Below are 20,903 nucleotides of genomic sequence, written 5' to 3'. Positions count from 1 at the left end.
TATCTTTTCAACTCTTTTGACAAACATACATCTATATACAATTGCAAAAACACTGTTATATATAGTAAATAATACTGTATACTATTTTGTATCATAAAGTAAATAATGGTCTGGAGAAAAAAAAAACAAAGCACAAATTAGAGTATTTTTTTTTCTTATAGAGAAACACATTTACCAATTACTGAAACTTAGGTACCAATAAATACTGGAACACAAAATCTTGATGGTGGGAGCTATTCATTATTTGTGAGAAGCATTTCTTTAAATAATTCAATGTAAGCAACAATATAAATTTTTTCATATTCAGGTAAACTTTTCTCTGTCTCAGAACCTGGTGCATTCTCTCTCTCTCTCTCAAAAATAAAACTTGAATAGGTAATATATTTACATTATATGCATTTGTGTGTTTATGTGTGTATATGTACACATACACACACCACACATTTCTCTTTCACTGTTAACTCTTATTCACTCAGTTCCTTTTCATCTTCTACCAGACATCTTTATTTTTAGTTTTTATGTTTTCTTCCAGAATTTTTACAAATAAATAATCAAAGACCAATATAGTCTCATTTATCTTTTAAAACTAAAAGGTAGCATGTAATATACTTTATCTACCTTTGATTTTCTTTTTCCATTTAAAATGTATACATTAGATGGGGCTGGGGTTTTGGTTCAGTGGTAGAGTGCTCGCCTAGCACATGCAAGGCACTGAGTTCAATCTGCAGCACCACATAAAAATAAATAAATAAAATAAAGGTACTTTGTTCAACTACAACTAAAAAAATTATACACACACACACATACATAGTAGAGATCTCTTCTAATTAGTTCAACATCTTACAGAATGCTTCCTCATCCTTTGTGAGAATCACACAGCATTCTATTGAATGCCTTGTTTAACCTGTGTCTTATTGATGGGCACTTCTATAGTACATAATCTTCTGCTGTTACAAAAAAAATGTTTTTGGGGAATAACCTAGTAGATTTCATAATTGTGATCAAGTATTATACAAGGTGAGTCTCCAGAAGTGGAGTTTCTGGGTCAAAGGGTCTATACATTTTTAAGTTTGATAGATATTGCCAAAATGCCTTCCATAAGTATTATTCCAATTTATATTTTCTTCATGTATGAAAGTGTCTGTTTTCTCCAGAACCTTCACGATAGAACATATTTAATGTCTTGGGTTTTGCCATTCTGATAAGCAAAATATGATACTACAATGTAGTATTAATTTTCATATTTCTTATTTTGAGTAAAAATAAGCTTTTTTTCAAATGGTTAAGAGTCATTTGAATTCCTTTTTAGAGGTATTGTATGTTCTTATCTTTTGCCCATTTCTGTGTTAATGGTCTTTTTCTCATTGATTTCTAGGAGTGCTTATGATTTTTTGGTTCTTTTATTTATTATAAATACTTTTGCAACATTTTCCCCTCAAATTTTCCTTAATCTTTTGACTTTATGATTTTTTTTCCTACACAGAAGTTTCTTTTTGTCTTCATGGAGCTATTTTGATCACTTTTCTTTTATGGCTTCTGGACTGTGAGTCCCAGTTAGAAAAAAATAATAAAGAAATTCTTCTGTGTTCTAGTATCTTTTTATTTTCATTGTTTACACCAAATCATTGATTTATTTTATTAATTTTCCTGGTATATATAGTGGAGGTATAAATAAAATAATATTTCTCCATATAAATATCCACTTTGCCAAATACCTTTGTTGGATAATCCATCTTTCCCTTCACTGAGACACCACATTTATCATATACTAAATTTCTATCTATATTTGGGTCTATTTATGGAGTCTATTTTCTGTTCAGTTGGTTAGTTTGTTTATGAAAGTACCACATTATGGAGTTTTCATTATTGAGGCATTATTACATGCTTTAATATTGTTAAAGATGATACATTTCCACTGCTTTTTCTGTTCAAAATTTTACTGAATAATTCTGATTATTTTAACATAAGATTTTAGAACAAAGTAGCCTGGTATTTAATATATTGGCCTACTTTAGAGATGTTAGTAAATTTGAAAATCAGATTAGAATTAATGTTTTTATGAGGCTGAGCATTTCTATCCAAGAATATATTCTTTCAATTTCAATCCTTATTTGTATCCTTTATAGTGTTTTCAGGTTTTCTTCATGTCTTTTGCATATTTCTCTTTCAGTATATTGCTGTATTTATACTTTTGTTTCTATGTGAATAAGGAATTTTCTTTCATTGCCTCTTATAACTGATGTGGTGTTTTGTAAAAGCCATCGATTACTATCTATTATTTTGTACTCCACTATCTTAAAGCATTCTCTTGTTGCTTGTAGTAGCTTTTTTAAAAAGAAATATTTATTTATTTTTAGTTTTTAGGTGGCTGAAATATCTTTATTTTATTTTTTTATGTGGTGCTGAGGATCCAACCCAGTGCTTCACGCATGCTAGGTGAGCATGCTACCATTTGAGCCACATCCCCAGCCCTGTAGTAGCTTTTTAAATACAAAAAAAAAAATCAAATTCTTGGAGCCCCCTGATCATAAAATCTAATATAGCAATAAGTTTAACTTCTCCTTTCCAGTTTCTATAATTCTCTCCTATGTGATTGCTTCGACCTCCAGTACAACAATAATTGTACAATTGAACCACCAGTACTGTTTTAAATAATGGTGCTAACAGAGGACTTGCTGACTGTATTTCTGAATATGAAGGGAATGTCTTCATTGCAGTGGTTCTCAATTTTGGCTGCATGTTAGAAAGATTCAGGAAATTTAAAAGATCCTACTGGATAGGCCTCAACCCATACTAACCAATCAGAATCTCTGGAGGCAGGACCCAGGTATCAGTACTTTTTAAATCTTCCAAATGATTCCTGTGCAACCAAGACTGTGAACAAATTCTTTAATGTTTTTCCTTCTTTGAGTGTGGTGCTTGTTTTTAAGCTAAAATAGATATATTTTTTCCTGTTAATAAATTACCCATATATTTCAATTTTATTGATTTTTTAATAAAGAGTTCTTAAATTTGGTTGAATATGATTATTTGATTTTTTCGCATAGAATTGTTAAAATAATGGATTCTATTATAAAATCATCACCACTATATTAATACAATGAATTTTATTAATGAGTTTCCTAATAATGAAATACATTTGCATTGCATTTCTGAAATAGAACTCTCTTCACAACAAAGTATTTTTCTTTTAATGTCCTATTTATTAAAATTTATTAAAATACTTTTTTTATTGTATCAAAACTTTTGTTTTTACCCTGATATTCGTAAATGAGATTGACATGCCATTTATATTGTGTGTGGGAAATCATCAATGGGTTTGTCTTTGATGATACCCTCACAGTATAAATAGAATCTGGAACTTTTCCTGTGACTTAGAAAGCTTAAGCTGGTTGTGAAGTGGATTTCTTTAAAATTTGGATAATTCTCTTGCAAAAATCCTACACCTGCTGCTTTCCCTGGGGAGTGGAGGTGAGGATCGAGGTCCATAAGTAGCACTTTGATAGCTTTTCCTTTCTTCCTTTCTTTTTCTGTAAAGATAATTTAGTTTAGATTTTCTATCCTTTTCGGGCACATTTTGGTAAACTATATTTTCCTAAAAGTCAGCTATTTATCCCAACTCTTTGATTTTCAAAGAGTTGAGTATTTTAAGATTCATTTAATTTTCTTTGTTTTGCTATTTGCTTCCATTTTATAATTTTTAAATTCCTTTTATCTTTACTAGGCCAGCTAGTAACTTATCTAATTTAAAAAATATTTTCCTTTTAAAAATCAGCTTTTATATTTGTATTACTTTCATTTTATTGTTTTAGAACTCATTAGTTTTTTCTTTTATCTTTAACTGCTTGCTACTCTTTTTCCTTTGGCTCTTTGTTATTTTTTTTCCTGACAGTTTGAGTTAGATTCTAAATCAATTTATTTTTTCATCCTTTTTATGAATGTATTAAAGGCAAACAATTTTCCTCTGAGCCTCATTTTACCATAGATTCTGAAATATAGTGTTCCTATTATCATTGTTCTCTAACTATTCTCCAGTTTGACTTTGTATTTCTTTTTTGACCCATGGGTTGATTAAGGAGAGATTTTAAAATTATCAAGTGGAACTGGCTTTTTGTTTTTATAACTTTTAGTTTATTGCATAGTGATCAGAAGATATTTTCCCTACATTTTGGAGGTCTGGGGGGATTCTTTGTGTTTTAATACATATATGAATATGTTCCATGGACAGCTTTCAAGGTGCAGAGTTTGCTATAGATTAATTATATCTACCTTATTGATTACATAAATGAAGTCTTTGACTTTTTCCATTTTTTAAAAAATCTCTTTAACATGTCGTAAACTGAGGGATCTGAATTAAAATTTCCTACTAGCAGTATATTTCTGACCTTTGCTGCCTAGATATAAAACTTACGTTCTTCTTCATTGTGCATTGCCTTTGTGAGAATTATGTCTGCGGCTTTGCCTCGAGGCTTGCCTTCTGTGTACAGCTCAGTTAGGTTTCATTTTGGGATCCAATCTGAAAATTTTTCTTTCAAATAAATGGGTAAAATTCATTTACATTAATTGGTATCAGAGACTTTTTTGGTGTTACTTCTGTCATTTTATGTTCTTTCCATACCTAGCTTATGTTCACTAAATATTCAATTTGCTTCTTTTTCTCTCCTTCTCTCTGTAGCTGTGTGCATACCCAGTATCATATAGAAAAATTGTGACTTGATTCTAATGGTCATTTTTATTATTACAAGTTTATATAATATCCTTAGCTCCATAATTCAGCGCTTTCCAACCTTGTTCATATGGTGGTAACCTAGCAGATGGTATTATTCAGACAACATACTGGGTTAATGGATGAGACATCTGGAGGTGATGGGCCCGTCATGGGAGTGGAGTTTCTTCCAGGGCCTCAAGCCCCTCCAGAGCTAAGGACTGCCCCATCTCAGCACACCTGGGAGTGCACCTGTTGATAAGCTCTACTGCTTTTTTATATGGAAGGATAGAGATAATTTCTTTCCTCTTCCTTCCCCTCTGTGCCTCCCTATTTAGTCTTCTTCCCTTTTTACTTTGTATCACTGTATGTGCTTCTATTTCTGTGACTGATGTGTGAGCTTTAAATAATATCCTTGGGCTCCAGTCACAACAGAGTAAACAATCAAGATAATGACCCACCACCTTTTCTTCCCTGTTCCCTTCTATTATCTGTCTGTCTGTCTGTATCTATCTATCTATCTATTGTTAACTGTGTCTTTTTTACTTTACTAGGGCACAGACATTCTGAGACCCTAATCTCCATATTTGTTATAGACTTTGTTTTAGTTTTGTTACTTATATGTTCAGTTTTTTTCACCTTCTGCTTCTATCGTTTTGTTCTTAGATTTAAAAAATACTACTCTTTTATTTCTATTTCTTTTATATCCCTTGATTATCCCCAAGTGAGCATCAGCTGGGAACATGTCAGAAGTGTAGACTCTCAGGCCCTAGCCCAGACCTACGTTCTGTTTGGACACAATCCCTGGCTGAGTCATGTACATTGGAAGGTATGAGAAACATTGCTTTGCAGAGTTCTCTGCAAAGTCTAATCCTTGGAGTGTGTGATGGTTTTGTTTTTGACTTCCACTTCTTTGCCGGGGGGTTCTGCCAGCTTATTTTTCTTGTGCTTCTGTTATCTCACAAACTTCTCCCTGCTTCTTGCATTTCTTCTTGTAGAGTTCCTTCAGAGAGGCTATTTATTTATAATTCATGGTGAAATTCTTGATCACAGTGGGGGATTGAGATGGCTGTAAATTCCTTGACTCTCTTATCAGTGAGAAGCAGGATTTATAGAGCCAGGCCTTGCATCTGGGTGACCTCTGTGAGCTGTGTTGATAAACAGAGCATGGGACAAATGGGGCTATGCTAGTTCAGCACCTGGGCCCTAAGCCACCAGCAGCTTCTCTTCTTTTCTCCTGGAGTCTTGAGCTTCCCCATAGGAAGGCTGACTCTCCTGAGACCACCAGGCTGGCCACACTAGGAGAAGAGGCTTTGAGATTAGAGGAAATGGAAAAAGTAGCTCAGCTGAACCCAGCCTTCCAGATGTTACTGACAAGGTATATATGAGTGAAGCTTCATGTCTTTGGGCCAACAATCCACCTGCCTAAAACTCGCAGGAGACCCCAGCTGAAAGGTGGAGCTGGAGAATCACCGAGCTGAGTCCTGTCTGAATTCCTGAACCCTCACAATGTGAGATACAGTGAACAGTAGCTGTTTTAAACCACTAAGGTTTAGGTGGTGAATAATCGGAATTAAATACCCACAATTTTCCTCTTATCTGAGGAACATTCTTTCCTAAGAGGATTCTTTGTAAATCGCTAAGTTTTGCTTCTCTTTTCCCAATTTCTCCTACTCACCCTGCTTTCTAAACTTTTTTTTTTTCTTCTTCAAATAAAGGGTGAAGCTATTACCTTCAGCACATGCTCCTTCTCTCCAGGAATCGTGGTTTTGCTGGAACTTTCTGAGGTTCTCTCTTTTTTTCAGGCCATCTTGACACTCTCTTTTTTTTCTTTTCTGTCTTAATAGTCACATTTTGGAGGCTGTAGATTGTTTTTGTCTCTTGCACATGTGAATAGGGAATGTTTAGTTTTTCTTATGATCGTTATTATTTCTTTTGTTTTTATATGTGTCCCAGGAAAAAATGAATAAATATTCACCTATATGGTCATATCCATATTAGAAGTGAAATATTTCTTTCTTAATTGCAAGAAAACTGCTTCAGTTTCTTACAGAGGCACACCTTACTCGTTCCGTTTACAGCAGCCCTTGTATATGCACACACACGACAGGGAGTAATAGGTCGACTGGGAGGTTAGCAAATCTGGTAAAGATATCGCAGGTCCATCAGGCTTTAGCCAGATGGTGGGTTTCCAAACTTGCCCTTGACCATGAAGATATGATCATAATCAGTAAACATGAAATTAAGCAGTAGTTTTTTTTTTTTAATCTTCTGGAGAATAATAAGTAGGTGATCTTTTATTTTAGTTTTTATTTGTTCTTTTTAGATAAACATGACAGTAGAATGTATTTTGATATACATACAGAAATAACTTCCCATTCTTGTGGGTGTATGTGATGTGGAGCTAAACTGGTTGTACATTCATATAAGAACATAGGAAAGTTATGTCCAATGCATTCTACTGTCTTTTCCATCCCCATTCCCCTGCCTTACCCCAACTCCCTGCTGTCTAATCCTGTGAACCTCCACTCCACTCTCCTCCCTGCCTATTGTGAGTCAGCATCTGCATATCAGAGAGAACATTGGACCTTTGATTTTTTGGGGGATTGGCTTATTTCACTTGCACAATGTTCTTTAGTTCCATCTATTTACCTGCAAATGACATAAATTCATTCTTCCTTATGACTGAGTAAGATTCCATTGTGTTTAAGTATTACATTTTCTTTACCCATTCATCTGCTGAAGGGCATCTAAGTTGGTTCCAAAGCTTAGCTATTGTGAATTGAGCTGCTATGAACATTGATGTGGCTGTATCACTATAGTATATAGTATGCAATGGTATGCTGATTTTAAGTCCTTTGTGTGTAAACCTAGGAGTGGGATAAGTGGGTCAAATGGTAGTTCCATTCCAAGTTTTCTGAGGAATCTCCATATGGTTTCCATAGTTGTAGAACTAATTTGCAGTCCCTCCAACAATGTATGAGTGTACCTTTTCCCCCATATCCTTACCAATATTTATTGTTACTTTTTTTTTATAATTGCCATTCTGACTGGAGTGAGATGAAATCTCAGTGGTGTAGTTTTAATTTGTATTTATCTAATTGCTAGAGATGTTGAACATTTTTTTTTACATATTTGTTGACCATTCTTGTTTCTTCTTCTGTGAAGTGTCTGTTCGTTTTTTTTTTTTTTTTTTTTTTTTTTTTTGCCATTGATTGGGTTATTTGTTTATTTGGTGTTAAGTTTTTTGAGTTCTTTATATATCCTGGAGATTAATGCTCTATCTAAGATGTTGGTGACAAAGATTTTCTCCCATTCTGTAGGCTCTCTCTCTTGACTGTTCCTTTGCTGTGAAGAAGCTTTTTAGGTTGATACCATTCCACTTATTGATTCTTGATTTTACTTCTTGTGTTTTAGGAGTCTTGTTTCCTAAGCGGACATGAGTATTAGATATAGTTTCTTTATTTCTTAGAATACAAATGGCAATTTATTATTAATAAATATATCACTAATTTATTATTTCTGCTAATTTGTTATTTATTGCAGCTCAATTTTACTTATAATATGAAAGTTTCAGGGTCTTTTAGAAGACAATCTATCCAAACTCAAAAAGGCTTTGTATTTTGATTATTACATTTGTCCAAATTTTTTGGAAGCAAACCTCATTATTTCGATAGTTCATTATAGTTCATTATCTAACCCCAAAAGATTAAAATTATTTTCAACATCTCTACAAAACCATGGTCATATGTAAATATTTAGAAATAATATGATATCATCAAATATCTAGGCTATAATTATATTTCTGTAATATGCTTATTATTTTTATACTATGTGAGCTGAATCCAAAAGGATTCAAGAATTGCTATTGGCTGATTTATTTTTTTAAATTTCTTATTATTTAAGTTTTACTTATTGAGGTAAACTTTGCACAGTTGGGTATCTTTTGATATGTAGATCCTCACTCCATTTTTTCTTTTTCTTTTTTGGGCTGAAAAAAGGGAAACATTTGTCTCATAGAATTTCTTTTGTTCTAACCTCTGATTTTTCTGTTATTGCTGTTTAGCTCTAGAGAGTTGTTTCAATTGATTTTCCTTTGGAAAAACAGCATTAGTTTGTTTGCTGGTTTATCTGTTTTTGTAGAGGCTACCTTGGAGGCATTGGTTTGAGCAGAAGACACATAATTTCTGGTTTGTGGTATTGTGGATCCCATGCCCCCCAACACAGAAGGGGTTAAAAAGTGAAAACTTCATTCTTTCAGTTTTTTTTTTAGCTGGAATGTCTACAAAAAGCCTCCGTTCAGCCATAATTATGTTTCCTAGAGATTCAGGTCACTTTGTAGTACCATTTTCAAAATGACAAGATGGTTCCCCCCCATCTTCTGAAAGAATTCAGTGAGATGTATGGGTTTAAATTTTTTTTGGTTTATATGAATAAATGTCATGCGTTATCAATGACATTTCATATGTTCAAATAACAGAGTTGTGTATATGCTTACATGATCCCAATTTTAACTAGTGGTATCTCTTCAGATTGGCTCATGATGCCCATTTGGAATGGTCTTTATATAAATTGCTGTAGATTCCTTGCCTTTATTTATGAGGACACTATAGTTTTTTTTTTTTTTTTTTAGGGGTATTATTGGGAACTGAACCCAAGTATGCTTAGCCACTGAGACACATGCTCAGATACTTTTTATATTTTATTCAAGACAGAGTCTTGCTGAGTGGATAGTACCTTGATATGTTTCTGGAGCTGGCTTTGAACTTGGGAACATCCAGCCTCAGTCTCCCCAGCTGCTGAGATTGTAGGCATGCGCCAACCTGCATAGCTGTGTGGCAGTGTTTTAATGAGCTTTCCTGTCCCTGTGGTCCAGAGAGCAGACAAGAGTAAGTTAGAGGAGGAATCTGTTTTAAAAACAGCAGCAGGAAGGGATCAAGGTGTGTGGGAACATCTCCATTGCTTCTCCCAGTGGGAAAGACACTTTGGGCGGTTCAAGGATTTTGGGCTTCCTCCTTTGATCCCGCATCACTTTGAACCTATCAACCCACTCCCTTTTGCATTCCAGGGTTTCTAGGGAGAAATGATGAGGGCCTTATGGGGAAATGATGATGAATGCTCCCTCCCTCCCACTCAACCCCATAGGTGTTAATGCCTAGCTCTAGAGTGTCTTAGGCAGCAGAGGGTTTTGTTACAGCATCCCAGTGTAGGTGAAGTGCCACCCCGTCCCTTGGACTCCCAGTCATTGTGAATTGGAAGAAAGAGGAATTGAATACTTTGGGGGACCATAGGATGAGGTCTTTAAAAGCTGAAAGTTCTTATGGATCTTCAGACTTGAAATGCAGAGACCATGGAAGCATCCTAGTGGTATTGGTCCCTAAACAGGAAAATATCCGCCTGCGGACCCAAGGGAGATAAAAGCCTTCTGTGGATCTTTTGATCTTCTTATCATGGAAGTCAAGGGGGTCCTGGAGACCCCAAAGTGGGATGACCCCTGGGGGCTATGCCCAGGCATCACTGGGTCATTTCTTGCTCGGACCTCACAAGAAGCCACTGTGAGGTGATTTCCAACACCGGCTATATAAGTGTGTGCCTGTGGGTGGGTGTTTGTCCATGAGTACAGGAAGCTCTGGGTGGTTACCTGTCGGACTCCCAGATAGATAGTGCATTTGGTGGTTGGTGGTTGGTGGTTGTGGTGGTTTGCTGTTGGTTTTTTGTTTTGGGTGTTTGTTTGTTTTGCTAGGGTTGTTGTTTTTGGTGTTCTGTGTGGGTTTGTTATTTTCTCTTTTTAGCTAGTATCCTTAGTTAGTGTTCCGGCTCAGGAATGCAGGGAGAGAGCAGTGAGAGTAGAGGCGCAGGGGCCCAGCTCCTGCTACGAGAGGGCCCTGACGGTCCACTACCGAGTCCTGAGTGCCATTGGGGAGGGGAGGTATGGGCAGGTGGTACTAGCCCGCCATCTCCTGACGGGGACAGAGGTGGCGGTGAAAGTGGTGCCAAAGACAGAGAGGAAGGAGCGCGCGCTATGGGAACGGGAGGGGTTGATGGCCCTGGAACACCGCAATATGATCCAGCTCTTCCAGGTCATCCAGGCCTCGGACAACATGTTCCTGGTCATGGAGCATGCAGGTGGGGGACCTGTCCAGTGTCACATCCCCACAGCCTGGTGGCCTCCCAGAGCAGAAGGTCCGCAGAGTGTTCAGGGCGATGGTGCATGTCCTGCATCACTGCCACCAGCAGGTCTTCGTGCACCTCGACGTCAAGCCACAGAACTTCCTGGTGGATACCAGTGGCCACCACCTCAAGCTCATCGACTTTGGCCTTTGCATGAGTTTCACACCTGGACAGAAGCTAAAGGAGTTCGGGGCACGCTCCCATACTGTGCCCCCCAAATCCTGAAAAGGAAGGAGTTCGAGGGCCCCCCCCCATGGACATCTGGAGCCTGGGCGTCACCCTGTATTTTCTCCTCACTGGGAAAAGGCCATTCAGGGCGAGCACCAAGAAGAGCCTGCGGAGGCGGATCCTGCAGGGAAGCTTCCACATCCCGGGGCATGTGTCCCAGGAAGCACACAGCCTCATCCTGCAAATCCTCAGGGTGGACCCCACGCAGAGGCCCACCCTAGAGCAGGTAATGGGGCACCCGTGGCTGAGCCAGGATGAGGGCCCCTTACCCATTTGTCCCAGCCAGCCACTCCCCAGGCAGCAGCCAGACCCCGCCATCCTGACCCTCATGTTCGACATGGGTTTCGACCCCTGTACTGCCTGGTTGTCCCTGGCAAATCGCCAGTTCGATGAGGCTATGGCCACCTACCTCCTCCTCCAGCACCAGAGACGCCAGGGGGTGGGCTGCCGGCTCTGGGCCAGGAAGCCTGAGGGTCTGGGGGCGGTTGGGCCTCTCCCAGGACTGGCTGTGGGTCCTCCCAGTGTCTGCCCCAGCAAGTGCCCCAGTGAGCCTGCCCTTGCCTTGCCCTGTGAGCAGCAGCGGCCCCAGGAGGCCTGGCCATCAGGGCAGAAGGGCGCTGCACCAAGTGCCAGCGTGCCCGCCATTCCTCTCCGCTTCCTCAATGTGAGGACACCCCCTCCCAATGCAGCCCCCCAGAGGCGAATGTACCTCAGGCCCAACCCTCGAACCTGGGTGGCAGAAAGGGACAGCTCGGCCTCCCAGGATCTGTCCACTGGGCAGGCACAGGAGAGAAGCAGGGGCTGGAGGGGTCTCACCAAGAGGATGGCCACCTGCCTGCGCCAGCTCTGCTGCTGCGTACCCTGCTTCCAAGGGCCCGTGGCCCAAAGAAGAGTGGCTCCGATGGCCGGAGGCACAGACCCCCTAGGTTCCTTTCAGAGTGGCCCCAGGGCACATGCCCTCGTGAGGCAGGCGGGCCAGTGCACAGCCAGAAGACCCCAGCAAGTCTGAGCATCCCGACATCGTGGCGCGGCCACGGTCTGGAAGCGGAAGCCACAACAGCTTTGGAAGTGAGGCGTTCCCACTGGCTCAGGCTTCTCCATGTGGATGGGTTCCAGCCAGGAGCTCCTCTGGTTCCCACCAGCACTCTCCTCTGCCCCCACCTGCCAGCGACATCAGAGACTCTTCCCCCTCAGGCTCCTCCTCCTGCCCTGCTCTTCTCTGCCATAGCAGAGATGGTCTAAATAAATTTGTTTCTCAGATTGTATAATGAGATTGATGTTCAAATGATTTATTGGAAAAAGAAAAACAAATTTAATGTAGGAGGAGGAAGAAAAAAAAGAGGCAGGCCTCGGGGAAAGGGCAGGCGCCAGGCAGCCATCCTGTCCAATGCTTGGCCTGAGGTTCCTCCCTCTCCTGTTCAGTGTAAGCCTAGACTCCTGCCCCTTGAACCTTGTACAATGGGACTCCAAAGTTGATAGCTTTGGCCACAGTGAATCTCTCTCCTGGTCTTCAGGCTTCTCCCTGAGGTTTGTGGAGCGGGTGGGTAGCAGCTGTGGGCACGACTCTGTGTCAAGGCTTTGGAAATTTTAGAGTGTTCTCTGGCATCGTCTTCATATACCTATTTGCAGGCAAGTGAGAAGTCGGTTAGTGAGCAGGTTTTGTCTGCTGACAGTGGTTGCTGGGGCCTTCACCCCACACCATGTTGCCTCTGTAGCCCAAATTTCCTTCTGGTGGCTGCTAGGGGTCACGGAGTGTGAGCACATGTTCTTTGTGGACTGGAGATGTTCAACCATCTCTGGGTTTCTACTTACATCAAAGCCAAGTGCACCCATGTGGAATTATTCTTCTCTTTAGGTTCTTGGGAAGGTGAATCCTGTAAAGGGAAGCTCGAAAAAACAAAGAGCAAGAAACCTCAGGTCATTTAGGATGCGAGGCTTCTTGCAACCTCTCTATTTCATAGTTATTAATGCTCAAGAGTGTCTTAGGCAGCAGAGTGTTTTGTTATAGCATCCCGATGGGAGTGAAGCGCTACTGTCTCTTGGACCTACAGTCATTGTAAGTTGGAAGAAAGAGGAAATGAATATTCTGAGTGTACATAGGATGAGGTCTTTAAAAGGTGAAATTTATTATGGACTTTCAATCTTCAAATGCAAAACCATTGAAGCATCCTAGTGGTTTTCTTCTAAACAGGTAAATATCAGTCTGCAGATGTAGGTCACCAAGCATTCATTACACCACAGTGCAGCATGAATAGGAAGTAGTGCAGGACTCAGCGCAAGAGAGTCTTGGGTTTGAATCTTGACTTTGCAGGGAAAGAAAATGCTTCCGGATTCTTCTTCTTTTTTTTAATATATGTATATATTTAGGTGTAGTTGGACACAATACCTTTATTTTATTCATTTTTATGTGGTGCTGAGGATCGATCCCAGGGCTTCGCACATGCTAGATGAGTGCTCTACCGCTGAGCCACAACCCTATCCCAGGGTGTTCTTCTTTTTATCATGGATGTCAAAAAGGTCCTGGAGCCCCCAAAGTAAGATTGTTGTAACTGTGTCATTTCTTGCTCTGATCTCAAAAGGAGCCGTTTGAGGTAATCTCAAACATCTCTGATTCCTTAAGTATTACCTAGTAAATGTACACTTTCATATTTTTGCTTGTTTAAAAATATACTTTTGAGTGTTTACTTTAAATGATAGTTTAGTCCAATAATTCTGAATTAATGGTTATTTCTTCTCAGCACATTGGAGAGAACATTCCATTTTGGAATTCTGTTAGTTGCGAGCAGTTTACTGTTAGCCTATATAGCTCTATCTTTACAAGCAACCTGCCTTTTCTTTCTGATGACTTTACTTCTGGTTTCAAGTTTTCTATAATTTCACTAAGTGTGCCTTGGATGTATATGTATTTAGTTCTCTTGTATGAGAGTCCTTGTGGAGGCCCATTTCACTTGGAGCTTCTCCCTACCCTCCACACTGTTGACTCGTGACCCTAGCATTTTCCTTCCACTACTGGATTTGTCTAAGGGAGTACCCGGGTACGTCTGGAACTAGCAGGGACACTTAGGCTACCCTTTAATAATCCCCAGTTTCTGGGGCCTCTCTGGGGTACTTGATGTCTCCTTCTCAGTTTCCATTCTCTAGTGGTCACCTCAGGGCAAGCACAGGTCCCACTGAACATCCTACTACACATACAATGACCTCGCACTATAAAGCAGCTTCATAAGGACACAAATGCAGCTTTAAAAAAAAATGCAATCAGGAATATATGCTTAAGTAAATCGCCAAGCCTGCTAAAGGGAAAACATAAGAAAAACTTATACACATATGAAAATAAAATAAAGGACCCAGAGAGTAGGATGAGAGAGTACAAATAGAAAGTCAAGCAGTCATTGTGCCTTGAGTGAATATTTTGCTAGATGCCACCTATGAAGGCTGGATTCCGGAAGAGGTGATTATAGTCGCAAGAGGCTGTGGGGTGAACCTTCCAGATGGACCCAAGGTGGGAGTCACCACCAGCTCTCCCACAGAGGGTAAAGAGCCCAAAAGGGTACTGAACTCACAAGTGTATCCAGCCATGTCTTGCCTTTCTCTTCCTCTCAGAATCTTTTGCTGTTTCTTTCATTAGTAGTGTTGATGTTACTGTGCTAGAGTAAGCCCTTTCCCTGCTTTTTCACCATGAGTGAATACATTTATGTGCTGGTCTTTGCTATTTTTTTATTTCATTCTGTTTATCCTATTAATCTCAGCACCGGCCTTCTAACCTCATTATGCTGTGTTTTGTCAAATGATTCCCTGGTGTGTGATCTGATCCTTCATAGTTCAGCACTGAGTCTTCTCTGGTCCACCCAGCCATTGTTGTATCTTGGTGCTCTGCCACCACCCTCTTTCTGTGCTGGCTGAGCCTCCTTTGCTGCTGAGGCCACTGTCTGTCTTGCTTCCCCTCACATGTGCTTTGTACTCCCTTGAAGGGGAGTAATCAGGTAGGAAGAGATCAATTTTTTTCCATGGTGATTTATATTCTACAATAATTGAGCTATCATCAGTTATACTGCTGAGCATGCAAAAGAGGGGAACACCTCTAGTTACAGGGAGAGTTCAGACCTTGAGAGCATAAGAAAACGGTGATAGAACAATCTGGATATCAGAATGAAATGCCAACATCATCAAGGTGTCTGGACAGCATATGTAAATTTAAAAGAAAGAAATACTCTACATTCAGGGAAAATCCTGCCGAGAAGAACTGAGTTTATATAAGAGATCATGACTTAAGCCAAAGAGGTTCAAACTTTGAAACCCTGACAATATACCCAGATTCTTTGTGCTTCTGTCTAGAGAGTTAGGCAGGAAAGATGTAGGCTGTCCTGCATCTAAGTACAGACATAGGTCACCAACCATTACATCACAATGCAGTTAGGAATGCATGACTCAGCATGCTGAGAGGCTCAGGTTTGAATGTTGACTTTGCTCTTTGCTTATTGTGTAACCTTGGTCAAGTGACTCATCCATTCTGAGCTTTTGTTTCCTTTCAACAGAACCTATCATACAGAGTTGTGTTGAGGATCAAAGGTGAAAATCAATGTCTAGAAACTCTTGGCACCAGATCTACAATATTAACCTCAATGATTGGCTTCTCTTTGGGCCAGGTGGACAAATCTCACATTGATATAAACTTAGATTTGTATTTCCTCTCTTTGTTCTTTTTTGTTTGTTTGTTTGTTTGATTCTATTAAGCAGAGAGAAGAACATCATGGAAGCTAAATTGTTGCAGAAAGATGTGACAGCTGAACTTTATGAATATGGAAAACAGAAAGTTAAACAAATGTTGCAACAATTCAGTTTTCTGTGTTAACAGTGGTCATGAGGGTGGACGGGCCCTTTATATTTTCATGGGGTTTTTAGGTCATGGACCCTCTATTTCTTGTCTTACCTTGTGCTGACCATATTTGATGTCAGTGCTAAGAATGAATGATTTCTTTATCCTCAGAGCAGTTGAATACAGAGGAGGGAGGATTAAATCTCATTTTTAAGGCTGGGAATCATCAGCCAAAGGTGGAGGAATATGGAAGAGTCCAGAGAGCAGGCACATGAGACTTTTGGGTTCATTTCTGTTTTTGATTATAAAACCTGCCACCTCAGAACCTTGGGAATGACACCATGTTCCCCCTCCTTGCTGCAGTCAGAGTCTGAATGCAGCTCAGAAGGGAGATGTTGGAGCAGAACGCCTGGCTTTTGAGTCAGGCAGACCTGGATTGGATCCTGCTAAATGGTCAGTGCCCTGTAAACTGTGTCTGTTATTATTTTTTACACCCAATTCAGCATTTGTACTTCAGTCACACTGCTCCTTAATCTCCCCTTGAATGTTGTGTGTAGAGGAGCCTCTGGGTGATTAGTTTTGGATTCTTAGCTTTCATATTCTGTTTTGAGTTCTGTCCATGTAGCCAACTTACCCAGGCTAATTGCAGTAATCTCAGTATTGAAGCCATTTCATAGCTACAGGGTTGGTTCCAAAGCATACATAGAGGAGTGACAGGTCATTCTGGGATGGGCTTCATTCTACTTCTCAAATCTATTTTCCCTTCTCAATCTATTCTAGAATCAGTCACTTTGAATACCCCCATGTTAGTAGCAGGGTTTGATGTCACAACCCTCCCTCTCCTCCATCTAGCCCCCAGTTTGCCCTGGAAACCTCTGAGGAAGGTACTAGGGCACCTGGTGCCTGGTTTTTAAAGTGCTCATTTTCTTTTCTTCTCATCTGTTGAACAGAGCTTTGCCACTCTAAACTAATGGCTCTGCTAGGATTCTTGCAAATGTTTGAACTGTTTCATTGTGCCATTTTGTTTGTCCTCAGAAGTCTCTTTTTTTCCTCCTTCCTACACATTTTGTTCTTGTTAGATGACACCCTCCTTTCCTGGCTCTATCTCAAGTTATTCTTCCTTTGGGATTGGACATCATTACAAGTTCAATAATTTAAAGATAGTGATGAGAGTGATAGGTAAAATTTTACAAGCACTCACCCATGTATTAGGCACCATTTTAAACACTTTTAATATATGAGCATATTTAATCTTCACAACTGCCCTATGAAATAGGTTCCATTATGATTCCACTTTATAGACAGGGAAACTGCACCTTGTCGAGGCAGCACCAGGAGTGGACCTGCTTTACTTGGCTCCGACTCTGCCTGCACTTACAGCAGCTGACTAGGGAATTTCCTCTGCCCACTGCTGGGCTCTGGGTCCTGGGATCCTGGTGTGGCTGGTTCTCAATAAAGCACTCTTGTCATCCACAAGCGAACAGTGTAAGAACATTTTCTACAAAATTTGCAAAATGTTGTAATAATGTGTTGTTTGTATGAATCCTCTAAGAAGCAAGTCTGCTGGAGAGCTTTGCTTTTATACTCAGAAAAAAATATATAAAATTATGAAATAGTTTTTTAAAAAGCTAAAATAAGGTCCCCCTCACTCTTAGCACAGAACTGAAGCAAGCATTTTTAGAGCTTTCTTTCCAAACAAAGGAAGCTGAGCTAAAGAAGTCCCTTGAATTTGAAAATGTGGTTATAGTCGACAGCATCAATGCTTATAAAATTAAAACAACAACAACAACAACAACAAAATTATTCTCTGGGAGAATATCTTCACAGACAAACTAATTGGTAGGGTAAAAAAAAAATTAAAAAAAAGCAAAATTCAATCCCAAAGCAGGTAAGTTTGAAAAAAGTCAATTTAGGAACCTATCCACCAAATAGGAGTTAGAAGTCTACAATTATTTTCTGGTTTATTCTAAAACTGAGTTTTGAAGACACAGCCTATGTGGGAATAGGGGACCATGATTTGAGGGTGCCAACCAAACAATGAAATGAGAACAATAAACAAAGAAAACCTTCCAAAGGCTCCCTTCATTTACATTCTGAGATTACTGGCCTCCTCTCTCTGCTGAAATAGCCTTGTGTTACCGGCTGGTCCAAAAGCATAATCAGGTGCTACCGGGGGCTCTTGCTCCAGCAAACTGCATGGAGAATATTTGAATACTGCCAAGACTATAGGTGCCTGTTTCAAGTTGTCATAGAATATGCCATAATGTGTCATAAATAAGGGAGGTGGTATTTATAAATCTGAAATTAAAAATGTATTCCTAAAATATCTCGTGTGTTCCCCTAGCCATGTCAGCATAGAAATAATGTTTAGTATTTGTTTATTTTCCTGGAGCACCCCATGAACCTGGGGGAAACATGTTAGGAAAAAAAATTATAGCTACGCCAACTATTCTGGGAGATACACGAGCCCTCCATGTTTATCAGGTTGAGGGCACTGTATTTTGATGTCAATAAGCAATTTTTCCAGCCCGGTCTCCTGCCCGACCCTTTTAATCCATCAATATATTATTAGAGATAAAGTTGGTGGATGCATGCTGCAGTTAGAAGATAAATGACATCTCTGAAATCAGGCATTAAAGACTAGATTAAGGCCTTGTGACACCGTTTTCAGTGTTCATCTGTGCACTTCTGTTCAACCTATCACACTGAGTGACAAGAAAGAAAAATAATGAACTGGGCCAGGGGAAGAAGAAGAAAAAAAAAAAGGCAGAAAAAGAGATTTTTTTCCCCCTAACAGACAAACTACATCAGTTCACACTCGAGATTAGACTGCATTTAAAGAAAGGAAAAAAGAAAAGAAAATGGGGAATTGGGAAGGACAGGGAAGGGGCTGTTCTGTAAAGATGAAAATAGGAGGCAAAAGGGGACATGAAAGCCGAGAATTCCATTTCTGCCCGGGTTGTGTGGCTTCTGCTGTCCCCACTTGCCTCATGGCCTCTTCCATACAGATGTCTCCCAGTTGGCCGCCAGTTGCTCTGGAATCTACTCCATTCCCGAGTTGGAAGGGTTGACATAAATCTTGTTAAGAGGCAGCACTTGGTTCTAAATCTTGGTGAATCATGTTCTTCCATCCTCGCTGAAAGATTTCCTTCCCACCGCTCACCGGTGTGGTGGGAGGTATTAAGGGTTTTTGTAACTCTGTCTTCTGACAGTGATTTGAATACGGTTCCTGAGTTGACAAATACACATGGTGGATTTTCTCCAATTGGGTGGAAAACAGCAAACACAAATGAATTGCATGACAGAAATGAAAAGAAAGGAATGCTGGTCAGGAGAAGAGAGGGTATTAACCCATACAGAGCACCCAGGTTGAAGGCAGGAGGGGAGTCTATTGTAAGTCCAAATATGTCCTGGTTTTTTAAAAATTTTTTTCCCCTGCATATGTAGAAATCAAACCATCTTTCCTCCCAAAATATTTTACCGTGTTTTCAAGGCTACAAAGGACATTGTCTTTTCCCCCAGCATTTCAGTTCTCACTAGAGTCCAAGTCCAGGGGATGTTTATGAGTGCATCATGGTGTTCTGGTACTTTCCACAGTGGAACATCCACTGATGTTTGGTAAGTGGCCAATGACCCCGCAACACCTATCTCTGGCCCCGACCACTTTCCCAAGCTCCTGCTGGACAGATCATATAAATACTTGGGCCATCATAAATAGTCCCCATTGTGCAGCTTAGTGGTAAAGCGTACTCTTAGCATGCATGAGACTCTGGGCTCCATCCCACCACCAAAAGAAAAACAACAATAAGAAAATTAAAGTCAGACCTGGGTTCAAATCATCATTTAAGCAATCTGTACCATAAGATGTGAGAAAAATTGCTTCAATTGTTTGAATTTCAGATGCTGCATTTCTCAAATGAGAATTAGGGTGATTTTGTGTGTGCGTGTGTGTGTGTGTGTGCGTGTGTGTGTGTGTGTATGCGTGCACGCACACACACCTTGTGCATTCTATACAAGATAAGTTATACCTTGGCACAGCTCCTTCTTCATAGCTGTAAAATTCCCTTCTCACAAAAAGAACATTTTTGCAACATAGAGATGAAAGATACAAATGTAATCCACAGATGACAATACCATGACATAAAGGTGGCAATACAGATGGCATCAAGCACTGAGGATGGTGCTTCCAACTTCCTCCACCTTGTCTCACTAATTTTCATTCCATATAATATGGATCTGAGTAGGTTATTTTGATGTTTACTTCCCACATACAACAGGTAGAATCAAGAGGGTGGGCTAAGAAATAGGTAATTAATGAAATAATCTGCAGTTTCCTGGAGAGCAAACTATTTAGATTTTTTTTAAATAGTAAAGTAGTAAAAGTTGTAAAGCTAAACAAGGTTCATTCTTCCCAGATGAACTTTAGGCTGTGCATCATTAGGGAAGTCACTTAAGAGTGTTGAGTACCAGGCTCCTTTTATACTGAAGCACCTCCATTTAAATATATATATATATATATATATATATATATATATATATATATATATATATATATATATATATATATATAAACTACTTAGAATTTTGAGGACCAAGCATCACATGTTGCTTAACATGGAAAAAAAGAAATCTGTCAGGGAGAGTGTTGCGTGCTGTACTTTGGTCATAAATTCTTTTTATTCAACTATTTGTGATCAGTGGAACATAAAAAGTCATAGCCTAAAGATTGCTCCAAGTGTACAGCCACTGCACTCCCCCCCTTTTTTGGCACAGTTTTATGTTCCACAGTTTTAGTTACCCACAGACATCCATGGTCTGAACATATTAAAGGGAAAATTCTATAAAAAAAATTATAAATTTTTAATATTTTTAATTACAGTTAAAGATAAAGAAACATTCCCCATCTCTGATCCATATCCAGCTCATGGCAAGCTTCTCCTGCTCTTCTGGTCGCCATCCAGGGTGTATAGATTCTTCCTGGTCTTT

This window comes from Ictidomys tridecemlineatus, chromosome 12 (assembly GCF_052094955.1).
Source record: "Ictidomys tridecemlineatus isolate mIctTri1 chromosome 12, mIctTri1.hap1, whole genome shotgun sequence".
Lineage (NCBI taxonomy): Eukaryota > Metazoa > Chordata > Mammalia > Rodentia > Sciuridae > Ictidomys > Ictidomys tridecemlineatus.
Note: the sequence above shows the minus strand (reverse complement) of the source record.